General features: G+C 44.7%; 1 gene segment (V, D, J or C); it reads left to right on the forward strand.

Moving 5' to 3' along the window:
* Window positions 1–580: 580 nt before the first annotated feature.
* Window positions 581–9,975, forward strand: LOC307121768 (immunoglobulin lambda constant 7-like). The segment is given in 4 exons: window positions 581–606; window positions 1,166–1,340; window positions 8,307–8,358; window positions 9,471–9,975.
* Window positions 9,976–12,647: the final 2,672 nt, after the last annotated feature.

Here is a 12,647-nt window from a genome sequence, read left to right on the forward strand (position 1 = left end):
TTTCAAAAGAGATCTGTGCATTAGTGTGAGTGCAGATCTCCCGCTGTCTATGATGATGTCATTAATAATCAGGCAACAGTAAAGAGAGAAATCCCTCACGGTTCAGATACTCTTAAATACTGAAAGCACTCATTGTTCATTGCTTGTTCATAGTTTTTTTGTTCCTCTTTATGATTTACTAGCTTTTATGTTTTGCAGCTATATTAGTTTATATATTTAAAATGATTAACATGCAATTGTTTTAATTGAAATGTTATAATGTGTGTTATTTTAAAAAACACTTATAATTACATATATCATAATAAAAAACATTTTAAGTTCCCCTTCGTGGGAACTCGCACTGCGTCTTCGAGTGACTACACTCTGGGAACGCCCTCAGCGTTACGCATCTGAAGCATGAATGAAATCAAGCCAATCTGATTGGTGGTGCGTCGTGACGTAGTAGATGACGGCATACCCGGAAGATACAAAAAGGAAGCCGATGCAAACACACACTAGCTTTTTTGCTCTTCAGCGAAGCGCTATATGTCATTTGTCTGTCTATTTGGTGTTGTTTGTCACAAATATATTACCAGAAAGTATGGCTAGTGGGCAACAGTTCACGAGGTGTGTGCATCCGTGTCCGCGATTCCTTTCGGGCACGGACACACACCTTTTGTGTGTGCAATGCCTGGGCGTGCAGCACGCTAGGGCGGCTCTCGAGGGAGCCGCCTGTGGCGAATGTGAAAAGCTGCCGCTCAAAGTGTTGCGCTCACGGCTGGCCGTGTTCAATGAGGCCGGCCAAGCCCGCGAGCCCCAGAGTTCTGGGCCCGCTGTTGCTGAGGCACAGCGGCGCCGTAGATCATGGGGCTCGCAGCGGGACCTCGTGACAGGATACGGGACTGCTGAGGCACTTTCCCTATCCTCGTCCGAGGAGTCCGATGTTCTCCCGCCCCGAGGAGTCGGATGTGCTGAGCATCGAGGCGGGTGCAGTGGAGTCTGAGCCATCACTTCACACACCCGCTCCAGAGGAGCTAGTGGAGGTTTTGTCCCGCGCCGTGGCCAAGCTAAACATTGATGAACGGTTCTTCAGGCGCAGGCCTCAACCTCCACACCGGGGGCTGCCTTTTTTCCCGGACCTACACAATGAGTTGTGTAGGTCTTGGGACAAACCCTATTCGGCCAGACTTACCAGCCCTCCAGTACTTGACTACGGTAACGTGCTGGGGGCGGCCGAACAGGGTTATGGGACGCTGCCGAGGGTAGAGGAGTCTCTCGCGAGCTACCTCTCTCCCGAGGCCGCTTCGTCCCTGAAGGCCCCGGTGTTGCCCACCAAACCAGCGCTCGATACATCTGCGCTGGTGGGTAGGGCATATATGGCGGCTGGGCAGGCTGGTAGCTGCCTGCACACTATGGCGGTGTTGCAGGCTTACCAGGCCGACCTCCTCAAGGAGCTCGATGAGGGCGAGGGCCCATCTCCGGACGATGTCCTCGAGTTAAGGAAGGCCACCGATTTGTCTCTCCGCATTGCCAAGGAGACGGCCCGTTCCATCAGCCGCTCCATGGCGGACATGGTTTGTGTGGAGAGACATCTGTGGTTAAACCTGTCGGGGATGAAGAAGAGAGAGAAACACTTTCTCCTAGACTCCCCGGTCTCGCCTTCTGGACTTTTCGGCGGCGCGGTTAACACCGTCGTCGAGAGGTTCCAGGAGGTGAGAAAACAGGCGGCGGCCTTCCAACAATACCTCCCTCGTCGGTCCAGCTCCTCGGGGAAGGCTGTCTCAAAGGGACAGCCTCGGCCGTCTACTAGCTCCTCGCACCGGCAGGTGCAGAAGGAGAGCGTTGCTTCTCGCGCCCCTCCTGAGGGAGCTTGGCAAAAGAGGCGGCGCTCTCGTGGCAAGCCTTCCGAGCCTAAGGCCGATCTGAGGACCGTCCTTCAGGCGAAGAAGGCTGCTACCAAGCGGTCCTAGCTGCAGCTGGATCGCTGAGAGCTGCCCCCCCAGGGGCGGAACGACCGAGGTCGTTCTCCCCCTGGAGCTCTTGGGAGATCAGTGCTGTGTTCCCGCCGTCACTGACGCTTCGGGCCTCACTGATCTCCCGCACGCGCGTGCTGTCTTCGCCGCCTCCAACAGGACTTGCGGCTGGACAGCAAACGTGTGCACCCACCGAAAATCGTTCCCGACTTCTCCCTGCCGGTCAGCCGCTTCAGGGGGTCGGGAACGAGGCTCGGTTGACACCCGAGGCCAGCCTCGAGAGGCTGGTTCCCTTAGTAGATTATCTTGGCGCATGGACATGCCTTCCGAGTGTATCTACATGGGTCCTGCAGACTGTAGAGCTGGGCTAGAGGCTGCAGTTCGGTTCTCCTATCCCGAATTTCAACGGGGTGGTCCGGACTGTGGTCGGCCCAGAGCAGGTTCGGGTTATGGAACAAGAAGTACAAGCCCTGTTAGCCAAGGAAGCCATAGAGCGGGTTCCTTTGGCGGACAGGGACTCCGGGTTCTACAGCCGGTACTTCATAGTTCCCAAGAAGGATGGTGGGTTGCATCCGATAATAGATCTCAGGCTCCTGAATCGGTCTCTGAGGAGATTCAGGTTCAGGATGCTCACAATTCCAGCCATCGTGAGTCAGATTCAGTCCGAGGACTGGTTCGTCACGATAGATCTAAAGGATGCATACTTCCACATTTCCATCCTTCCAACCCACAGGAAGTTCCTGAGGTTCGCTTTCGGGGGCGAAGCGTACCAATATCGGGTTCTTCCCTTTGGCCTGGCACTCTCCCAGAATTACATCGACGACTGGCTCATCCTGGCCAGGTCGCGCGAGGTGGCGGTTCGGCATCGAGATGTCGTTCTGGCCCACATAAGGTGCTTGGGGCTGAGACTCAACACGAAGAAGAGCGTGTTGACGCCCTCCCAGAGGACCACGTTCCTGGGAGTCGTATGGGATTCCACGTCGATGCGGGCACATTTGTCTCCCGCGCGCGTGGAATCCATACTGGCGTCGGTCTCCAGAGTGAAGCCAGGCCGCAGCCTCACTGTGAAGCAGTTCCAGAGACTGCTGGGGCTCATGGCAGCAGCGTCCAACGTGATACCTTTTGGCCTGCTGCACATGAGATCCCTACAGTGGTGGCTGAGGGCCAAGGGGTTTTCCACGCGGGGAAATCCGTTTCGTATGATCAGGGTAACGCGCAAATGCCTTCGTTCCCTCGTCATATGGCGGAAACCTTGGTTCCTGTCCCAGGGACCAGTGCTGGAAGCATCATGTTGCCGGAGAGCCGTTACAACAGATGCTTCCCTCACTGGTTGGGGCGCGGTCATGGAAGGCCGTTTTGCGAGAGGTCTGTGGGAGACCCGGCATTCATCATGGCACATCAACTGCCTGGAGATGCTGGCGGTCTACAAAGCTCTGAGGAGCTTTTACCCGGACCTCCGCGGCCACCATGTCCTGATACGCTCAGACAACACTTCGGTTGTCGCGTATATCTAAATCACCAGGGGGGTTTGATGTCGCGCCCTCTATGCAGACTGGCGCATCAAATCCTCCTGTGGTCCCAGGGGAAGTTATTGTCCCTCAGGGCGATATACATTCCCGGGGACCAAAATCAGGGAGCAGACATCCTGTCGAGGCAGGGGCTGAGGCCCGGGGAGTGGCGACTCCACCGAGAGGTGGTGGAGGCCATGTGCGAGAGATTCGGCCCAGTGGAAGTGGACCTTTTCGCGTCTCGAGAGACGTCCCACTGTCCACTGTGGTTTTCTCTCAGGCATCCAGCTCCGTTAGGGCTGGACGCCATGATGCAGACGTGGCCGAGGCTGCGTCTGTACGCATTTCCCCCGATCGCTCTGCTCCCGGGAGTTCTGGAGCGGGTCCGCCGGGAGGGCATCAGCCTGCTCTTAGTAGCACCCCGGTGGCCCACTCGAGTATGGTTCTCGGACATCATAGCTCTGCTAGACGGCTCTCCGTGGCAGGTTCCTCTGAGGAGCGATCTGCTCTCTCAGGCAGGGGGAACAATATATCACCCCCGGCCAGAGTTGTGGAGCCTCTGGGTCTGGCCCCTGAGGGGGCTCAGTACCTAGAGGCGGGCCTGTCAGCAGAGGTAGTTGAGACCTTACTCAGCTCCAGGGCTCCTTCTACCAGGAGACTGTACAGCCTCAAGTGGAATGTATTTTCCACTTGGTGTAAAGAGCGTGAGGTGGACCCAGTTAACTGCCCAGTGGCTTCAGTGCTGGAGTTCCTCCAAGATCGCTTCTCCGCTGGTCTTACCCCGTCCACCCTGAAGGTGTACGTGGCTGCCCTTGGGGCTTTCCACGCACCTCTAGGTGATGGAGCCTTGGGGAAGCACCACCTGGTTGTACAGTTCCTCCGTGGGGCTCGGAGGATGAGGCCGGTAGCTCGCTCCAGAGTCCCAACCTGGGACCTGGCGGTGGTTCTGGAAGGGCTGGCTGAGGCCCCCTTCGAGCCACTGGAGCTGACTGAGCCTAAGAACCTGACCCTGAAGGTGGCCTTTCTACTCACCATTACCTCTCTGAGGAGAGTGGGAGATCTCCAGGCCTTGGCGGTCACGCCAACCTGCCTGGAGTTTGCCCCCGGCAGAGTAAGGGCCATCCTTCACCCTAGACCGGGTTACATTCCCAAGGTTCCATCTCAGGGAGCCCGGTCTCTGGTTCTTCAGGCTTTCCATCCCCCTCCCCACCTGACGGCGGAAGAGGGGAGACTTCATCTGCTCTGCCCGGTCAGAGCTCTGAGTATTTATCTAGAGAAGTCTTCCCATTGGAGAAGGTCAGACCAATTGTTGGTGTGCTTTGGCTCACCCAAGAAGGGGCTGCCTGAAGTGGGCCACCCCGCACACCTTCATAAGATTCTACAGTCTGCACCTCCCGGTGACGCCTGGTGCTCGAGTTCTTGCGTCCTGAGTGTGCCTGGGTTCACTGGGACGTGGGGTGATTGGTGTGGCCTAGTGGGTATTAACGTTCCCAGAGTGTCGTCACTCGACGACGCAGTGCGAGTTCCCTCGAAGGGGAACGTCTCGGGTTATGACTATAACCCTTGTTCCCCGAGAAGGGAACGAGACACTGCGTCTCGTCGCCACACCTATCACGGCTAGAGCGCTTGCTTCATCGCAAAAGAGCTAGTGTGTGTTTGCATCGGCTTCCTTTTTGTATCTTCCGGGTATGCCGTCATCTACTACGTCACGACGCACCACCAATCAGATTGGCTTGATTTCATTTATGCTTCAGATGCGTAACGCTGAGGGCGTTCCCAGAGTGTCGTCACTCGACGACGCAGTGTCTCGTTCCCTTCTCGGGGAACAAGGGTTATAGTCATAACCCGAGACGTTTTCAATAAATTAATACGATTAATTAATAAGGAAAAGAGTTCAAGAATAGTTTTGGAATCGGATCGTGACTTCCAGAATCGGAATCGGATCGTGAGGTGCCAAAAGATTTCCACCATTAAATGATGTATTGTTGAATAATACAGAAGATAAAGAGAAGAGTAAAAAATAATCGCATATTAAATCGCAATCGCAATATTGGTTAAAAAAAAAATCGCAATGCGATTTTTTCCAAAATCGTTCAGCCCTACAACTTAATTTCAATAAGTACCTGAGAGTAGATGGCCTGATTGCGTGAAGTATGAATTGCTAAATTGTGATGTAGACACATTTATTTTCTATAAAGCTGCTTTAAAATTTATTGTGAAAATCGCTTTACAAATACATGTGAATTGAATTAAATTGAAGACCGAGAGGCAGTATGAGGGAGTAAAATATAAAATTAGTAAATAGCTTAACATATACATATATAAATGTCATAGGACATTACGAGGTCCAACATGTGGCCCTGAATGTGAGAAGAGTTTTTGATCCACTGTGATTAATTAAAAGCATCTATTAGGTTTAGAAACTCCTGCGACAGGGAATTTGACACACAGCAAACATGAATATTAAAATCGCCCACCAGTAGAAAGTGATCATAATTTGTAGCAATATTAACGATAAGCTCAGTAAATTGCTGTATAAAATCTTTAGTAGAGTGCGGAGGGCGGTAGATCACCCCTGTAGAGACAGGGCCATTCCAGTCTAGCTGGAGAAGCTGAACTTTAAAACTGGGGAAGGAGACAGAGTTATTTAAAATTGTTATTATCCCACCCCCGCAACCATTTGGACGAGGAGAATTAAAAAATTTACAATCAGCTGGAACCAGTTCAGAGAAGGGTGTAATAGTGTCTCAGGATGCAGTGTCTCGTTCTCTGTTCTCAGGGATCCAGGGTTACAGTCGAGACCCGAGACGTTCTCCTAGACTGATGCAGATCTTGAGGTCTAGATTATGGTGATGAAGCCCTGGTTTCAGATGTTCAGATGTTCAAATTCATCTGCACTAGGAACTTTATTATTTAAGTTTGAGAATAACCAGAATAATAATAGTGGACTGTGTACTTAATCATCTCATTTATATTATTACACTCAAACACAGAGCAGTATTGCTGATTCATTGATGATCAAATCGTGTAGATCCTCATTTAAAGTCACTTTCGGGGAAAAGTGTTTTTTAAATGAATAAGTAAAATTTGAAGTTTGTTAATTTTACAGAAAATACAACTGTATAGTGATCTTTTATGATAAACCCCAACCATCAGTGATCAGTGTTGTGTGTGATGGTCCATCAGCAGCTGCAGTATCTCTCAGCTGTATCAGTGCAGTCACTGTGACGTCTGACTGACACAGGTTTTTGTACGACTCTTTATCACTGTGTGAACACATACTGACTGTTTGGATAGTGAAAACTCTGACAGTAATAATCTCCTGTATCTTCAGTCTGGACTCCACTGATGCTCAGAGTGAAATCACTGCCAGATCCACTGCCACTGAATCTAGATGGAGTTCCAGTATAAAGGGTTGTTGCGTAATATATGAGGAGTTTAGAGCTTCTCCAGGTTTCTGCTGATACCAGGCTAAACGATCATTACCATACACACTACTGCTGGTTTTACAGTTTATTCTGACGTCTTGTCCTGGTTGAGCTGTTATTAATGGACTCTGAGTTACTGTGATCTGTCCTCTACACTCTGAGAGAAAACAGAAATGAAAATTATATATATTTTACATGTTAAAGGAATTATTAATCCTTATGAATATTTTAGTACAAACCTTGAGCAAACAGAGTGAGAGTCCAGATGAAGATGTTGATGGTGTTCATTGTTGTTCTTGTGTCTTGTGTGATGATGAAGATTGTGTTCTGTTCTGCTCTCAGTCATGAAGTGTTAAACTCACAGCACTATAAACACTCTCAGACTGAAGCATGTGCTGACAATGCAAAGAAGTGGGCAGGATTTACAACAGCTTGTGCTCAGAACAAACTCACACACACTAGACATTGAAGATTTTACTTGCAGAATTATTTAACCATTTAGTGATTAATTATAGACATGTATCAGTTGTGATATATTTGTGTTTATGTTTGGCTGATAAGACTCTAGAGTTTGACTTTATATTGTCATCTATCAGTGGATGAAGCATTTTCAGCTTTCAGTGCCGCTGGAGAAATAATCTCTTCACTGTCATGCAGTTTCATTTATATCAAGTGAATGTTTATGATGATATGGATGATATCGAGATAAAGTGAGTAGATTTCAGCTGGTCATGTGATCTCAACACGATGGGCAATATAAGGAGGGACAGAAGAAGATTTTTCTAGGAATGACGAGAATCATGAGTGTAGATCATTTTAAACATATTTGTCAAACTCATTATTTATTTCTGTATGAGTTCAGTTATGTGCTACTCCTTTAAGAGCATGTTAACAATGAGAACTAAATAAATCAATTTTATTATATTTAGAGTGAACCAGAAAAATATGTCCTCTATAGTCTTGTTGGAGTCGATGTTGACGTGTTGCTATCTGGGAAATATTTTAATGTTGCCTCTTTTCCATATGCCTGAAGTTCATCAGGACTCATAATCAGATCATATGAGAGTAGATTAAACAATGAGCATCTGACATTATCAGAATTATTGATTATTTATTAGTTTTTTCTGTGAATCCTGAAGATTGAGCTGCATATGAAGAACAGAAGCATCATTATGAGAAACTCCACAACATCATCCATGATCAAAGAGGTCAAAGGTCACCTCAGAGGTCACAGCTCATCAAATATATTTCTTTAAACAGTGTTATATCAGAAATCATTGAGTCAATCTGAATGAGTGAGTGTTGAGAAGAGCTGAGGAGCTTCTAATATCAGTGTGTTGAAGTGTTGTTTCTCTCTCTCTGCTGGAGTGTGTGTTCACTCGAGTGGAATAGAGGTTTTTGTACGAGCGTTTCATTAGATTGTATCACTGTGGTGGACATTCGGTGGAGGAACCAAACTGGTGATCAAATGTAAGTCTTTTTTCAATTCCCTATTTAAAAATACAGTTTAGATTTCAGAAAGTGTTTTACAGTTGAAACAAGAACAACATTTACTAATGATAATGATTATTAGATATTGTGCTGAAACTTTACTTGAAGCCTTTATGTATAATGCATAAAGATATTCATAATGTAGATTATAATGCCTTATATCTTTTCATAAATAATTGTAAGCAAAGTTAAAATGCATTATAATATTTTCTAATTCCTTGTTGCATCTGAAATTGTCTGTTTGTCATGAGTTTTAATGTATTATAATTTCTAAAGGTGTAACAATGAATAGATAATATTATAATGTGTTATAACTGTGGTTAAAATTATTCATGAGATCATACATGCATTATAATGAGTATAACAATTCATAATTAATGCATTAAAATACTTTTATAATGCATTGTGTATAAAGGCTTTAAGTGTTTCTGATATTTTTTAATAATTATTTAATCTAAATGATATTGTCATGTTTATACATTCAGAAGAACGGCATTATTCCTTTCAACAACAAAATCTAAACATATTTCCATAAAGCGTCTCACTATGAGTTTATTGAGTTTATTACAGGTTTGTTTTCCTTCATTTATTTCTACACTGAGTTCATATATAGTTCATCTTTTATTGTAGATATCATACATGGAGAAAAGAGATTTGACATCAGAATGTAAATGTTGTACTTTCTGTAGTTCAGTCAATGATACTGAATCTCTTTTGCTCATGTTGTGATTATAATTCAGTGCTTTATAATACAAACACAATTTATGTGTGACTTTTAATTCTGAGTGAAATTGAGTTTCATTTTGAGTTGAATATCTCAGTAAAATGTAAGAACTTTATGTTCTGAGTTAAAAACTGCTGTGATGAAATCAGTCGGTGTATTACAATGTTGAGTTTGATTGATGAGGTTTGATGTAAATGTATATAGTGATTGTGTAGTTTGTATATTGTATATATATCAGCTGTAGTGATGTTGAAGGACATGAAGGATCAGATTGTGATTGTGATTTGTCCTGCTGTTGAAATGCTGTGAATGAAAGTGCAGTGTGTTTTCTTTGTGTTTGTGAATGTGTTGTGTTTGTCTCCTGCAGCTGGTCCCACAGTGAAGCCCTCAGTGTCTCTGCTGCCGCCCTCTTCTCTGCAGATCTCTGGAGGCTCAGCCGCACTGCTCTGCCTGCTCAGCTCTTACTCTCCACAGGGGGCGCTGGTGAGCTGGACACTGGACGGGTCAGAGGTCACCGAGGGGGTTCTGACCAGCGCAGAGAGCCAGCAGAACGGCCGCTACAGCCGCAGTAGCGTCCTGACCCTCAGCAAAGCACGCTGGGAAGCGGGAGAGGTGTACGTCTGCAGAGTAACACATGATGGAGCTCCTCATGAGGTCTCGTTCCACAAGAGCTCTGAGTGCTGATGTTTCTCTCCTGAAGATGAGCCGTATCTGAGTGTCCTGTGTCAGGCAGGATTCACATGAGTCTAGTGCTGCAGCTGTAGTGATTTACAACTCAATACTGAAAGAGAGCTCGCATGTGTCAAAGCACTGTGTGATCTTTCAATCTGCTGTGTTTGCTGCAACATTCAATAAAGCTTCTCAACAAGTTCACTTTGTGTCTGACAACATCATTCAACTAACAGATGAAGATGCAGGTGCTTTTCAGAAGGTTGATCAGTAGCAGTAAATCAGTCAAATAAAGCTCTTGGGGTTTGAACATGGTCTCTGGAGACAGAGCTGCTCTATTCTGAGAGGATCACAATCACTCCACCCTGACAATGCAAATGGGATTTTCAGTCTCACTCTTTGATTGGTTACAGGATCTGGACTGGAACAGACCACTTTCACTTCTGCTACACATTTACATGCGGAAGAAGGTGCTGAACTTTAATATAGAAAAATATAATAATCATTCAAAAACATGATCCCAAATCAAGAATGAGCCGTTGTGACAGTAATTGTGTAAGAATGTAAATCTTTCTGTGGGTCAAATGGAAAGCATCTCGTCCAGACAGCAGAAGTGACTGAATGCAGTCTGTTCAGTTTGATTGACATGGATCATATATTACACCTAAAACATGATGATCATATTAAAACACTGACTCGTTCTCTTCATAAACACAGATTGATGTTGATTGTAATGATATAGTGTTATTAGTGTTCTCTTTATCACTGTGTGAACACATCTTTACTGATGGTCAGATGATGATGATGATGATGATGCTGAAAGTCATGTTTGTTGGTTGATGAAGAAGAGCTCTTGATCATGTCATGTTCAGGTCATAGAGCTATAAACACATGCAGAGCAGTGAAGCATGTGGCGCTCATGAACACACACTCTGAATGCAAAAGCTGCTGTAGACTGTAGTGTTAATTTTGTCACCTATTTTTAATTTAGTTTTAGTCTTGTGCCAAATGTCCTTGTTAGTTTTAGTCATATTTAATCATTCACACATCTTTTTTTGTTAGTCAAGTTTTAGTTGACTAAAAGTCTCGTCATTTTAGTCTAGTTTTAGTCAAAGGAAAACTCAATATATTTTGTGGCAAAATAAGTTACATATAATACATATAACCTGCATAATGTTTGTGCCACAACACCATAGCTAACTGGTTGATTTACAGCGTAGATGCCTAAAATCAGCATCAGCTTATGAGACGAAGGGCACAAATATTGATTTCGATCTTGATTCAGTATGAATTCATATGTATATAGCCTACTGTACATATAAGGAAAAATAAGTTTTTTACACTTTTTTGGGGTTATATTATATTTGCTTGCATTCTTTACTATTCACTATTATTAACATTTCAAAATTTCTCAGATAAGTAAGCAGTTATGATCTGCAATACTTTTTTGAGCAACTAGACTACATGTATATTTATTAAAGAGCCATACAGGCACCCAGTGGGTAATGGCATTACAAGTGAAATGTTTTATTTTTCCAGCCACAAAATGGCTCTAATTTGCCTCTTTGCAGTGGAATTCTCTATTTTAACCTTAATTACTACACTAATTCTAATATAAATAATACAAATATTAGAATACAAATATTTTAAGTGGTCATTAATGGACCATAAGTATTGCACAAATAGTATTTAGTACCAAAAGATCTCCTCAAAATATTCAATAAATATTATTGAATTAAAATATAGCCACTCTACCACTCTCCATAATAAAATGATACTGTAAATGTGGCTGACGTAATAATCAATGCACACTATGCTGTAGGCTACTGTTTACCAAAAATTGCCGCAAACACCTGTATAGTGAGGCTGTTGTGTAACTTACGTGGCTTAAGCCCTATACTGACACAGCGCTAGAAGTATTGAGCGCTCCAGGAACCACGTGACCACACGCGCCGCCGCGAGATGACTGAGATGAGTCTGAGAGAGACCTGTACTCGAGCAACAGCGCCAACTCTTTCGAAATATTTTGAACAGCTGAATATTCATCTCATCAAGAAAAAGTAGAGACGATTGTAGACGAAAATTAAGAGAGATTTTATATTAGTTTTTATTTTATGCAAAACATTTTAGTCTCGTCCTTTTTCGTCAACAATAATGCATGTTAATTTAGTCTTAGTCCGTGTTTTTGGACATTGGTGCAGTCTATTCATCGTCTCGTCTCGAAAAAAGGTTGTTGATGAACATATTTAGTCTCGTCTCGTCTGAAGAAATTAACACTAGTAGACTGAGCTCAGGACGAGACCGAAGAGAGATCAGGACCATATCCAGACTCACCTCAGACTCATCAGAGTCAAACAGCTTTACTGACAGGGTTACTCCCTCTTGGCAAGAGTTGTGTAGGTAACCCTCGCTAACAGGGTCGGCTCAAGGCTTCAGAATGTGTGTTGGTTTTGATCAGCAATTGAGATGAACCGGATCATTGGGCCAATCAGAAGACACAGGAGTTGTAGTTGTAACAGAGATGAAATGCTCAAGGTGAACACATTTCATTTCATAATGTATTACAAATTTCATATTTAATAAAAAGTAACATTTCAAATTCAGCTGTTGCTCTCAGGCAACATTGTACCATCGTGGAACACAAGTATTACCAAACCATCACTTCAAGGTATCATATCAAGTTATCATGTTATCAAGTTATCATATCAAGTTATCATGTTATCAAGTTATCATATCCATCTTCATCCTCGTCTCCATCTTCGATCTCTCCCTGCCGGATTGTCACTATGACCTCATCTTCCTCATCACATGACACTCATCCTCACACTCATCAGCTGTGTTTTATACCTTTTTTTAAGTGCTTTAGAAAATGTGC

Source organism: Gobio gobio (genome assembly GCF_949357685.1).
Source record: "Gobio gobio genome assembly, chromosome: 25".
Lineage (NCBI taxonomy): Eukaryota > Metazoa > Chordata > Actinopteri > Cypriniformes > Gobionidae > Gobio > Gobio gobio.